Consider the following 1973-nt stretch of genomic DNA (forward strand, 5'->3'; position numbering starts at 1 on the left):
TTAAAGGCGTGATATACTTTTCTTTTCTAATTTGAAGTTAAAATTTCTTCCATGTGAGGGAAAAAGCAAAATCAAAAGAGCTGGACGTCACGAAAAAAGCAAATGCAAATGCAAAAACATGCTGCTTTGGGTATAAGAAGGGCAAGATGAGTGGTACCTTGTGTCTCTGTTGTTGCCTGCGACGCCAGCGATCAGCTAGCAGCTTGCCTTTGGTTACCTTGTGTCTGTACTGTTGTTGCCTCCGACGCCAGCGAGCGATCAGCTAGCAGCTTGCCTTTGGTTGGATATGGCGAGAGCTGGTGGAAACGTTCTGAGCATCCTCCGTCCCTTTGTTTCACTCATTCCCGAGGTCCATAAAGCCCCTGCCAACCTGCCATTCCAGCACAAAGCCGTCTACTCTTTGCTCTCTCTCATCATATTTCTAGTCTGCAGCGAGCTTCCCATTTACTATGGCACCCGCTCCTCTGCTGCTACCTCCGACCCCTTCTCCTGGTTGCGTCTCCTCCTCGCTTCCAGCAGAGGCTCCGTCATGGAGCTCGGGATCACCCCCATCTTTCAATCGGGCCTGGTCATGCAGCTTCTGAGGGGTCTTAAGGTCTTCGACAGTGTAGGGGAAGATCGGGCCCTCTTCAAGGTTGCTCAGAAGCTTGTTACCCTACTAGTCACCCTCTGCATGGCTGCGTCTTATGTGTTTTCCGGGACGTATGGTCATCTTAGCGATCTGGGTGCAGGGAATGCGATCCTGGTAATCGTTCAGCTATTTTGTGCTTCCACGATTACGAGTTGCTTGGATGACCTTTTCCAGAAGGGCTATGGCTTGGGTGGTTCAGGCATCTCGCTATTTCTTACGACCAGTCTCTGCCAGAATATCATGTGGAAGGCTTTCAGTCCCACCACGATAGACACTGGTTTTGGTGCTGAGTTCGAGGGGGCCGCCACTGCTCTCTTGCACCGACTGATCACCCGCAGAGACAAAGTTGGGGCTCTTAGGAACGCCTTCTACCGCCAGCACCTTCCCAATGTATCGACCTTACTAGCCACGGTGCTCGTCGTTCTCACTGTCGTTTACTTTCAGGGATTTCGAGTCGTTTTGCCGGTGCGCTCCAAAAATGATGCTCGTGGGCAGCGGGGCTCCTATCCGATCAGAATGTTTTACACTTCTAGCATGCCCATTGTCCTTCATTCGGCCCTGGTATCAACCCTTTACTTCGTTGCGCAGCTTCTTTCTGAATATCACCAACTCAAGCCTATTGGACGCCTCCTCTACTACGTCACCCCTCCTTCATGTTTGGCTGAAATTGCAGCAAACCCATTCCGTGCGTTTTTTAATCTCATTTTCACGCTGACAACGTGTGCACTCTTGTCAAAGACCTGGGTTGAAGTCTCTGGCTCATCAGCACGAGATGTTGCAAAACAACTAAAGGAGCAACGATTGGTTATGCCTGGACATCGCGAGTCTGACTTGGAGAAGGAACTCAACCGCTACATACCCACGGCAGCTGCATTTGGTGGCATGTGTATTGGAGGCTTGACGATGATTGCTGACTTCATGGGAGCTCTTGGTTCCGGAACAGGAATACTTCTTGGAGTCACAACCATCTATGAGTTCTTTCTAACTCTCGAGGAGGAGACGGCGGGAAATTTCCAAAGAATTTGAGGCCGAAATAGTAGAGCTACCCGAAAGAATATTGCACGCATTCTCACCAGCTATGTCAAGTTCTGATGCTCTATCTTACTTCTTGTTGAAAGAAGAAAAAAAATGTTAGTTCTACATACAAAAATGAAAGTTGTTCTTGATATATAATAGATTATGCAAATGTGCTTCATATACAAGGCTCAACTTGCCATAATATATTGATTTTCCCTTATCTATTAGCTATTTTTTAGATCAACTAGTACTCATATCTGTTATAAATATTAATTACCTGATCTACTGTCATCACCACTACTGTACTTACAGTTCTCATGGTCAT

General features: G+C 47.3%; 1 pseudogene; it reads left to right on the top strand.

The window, feature by feature from the left end:
- Positions 1-286: 286 nt before the first annotated feature.
- Positions 287-1657, top strand: LOC147882804 (uncharacterized; annotated as a pseudogene).
- The last annotated feature ends 316 nt before the right edge of the window (positions 1658-1973 follow it).

Source organism: Dipteris shenzhenensis, chromosome 29 (assembly GCF_047967505.1).
Source record: "Dipteris shenzhenensis isolate YYH24624 ecotype China chromosome 29, Dip_SZ_1.0, whole genome shotgun sequence".
Lineage (NCBI taxonomy): Eukaryota > Viridiplantae > Streptophyta > Polypodiopsida > Gleicheniales > Dipteridaceae > Dipteris > Dipteris shenzhenensis.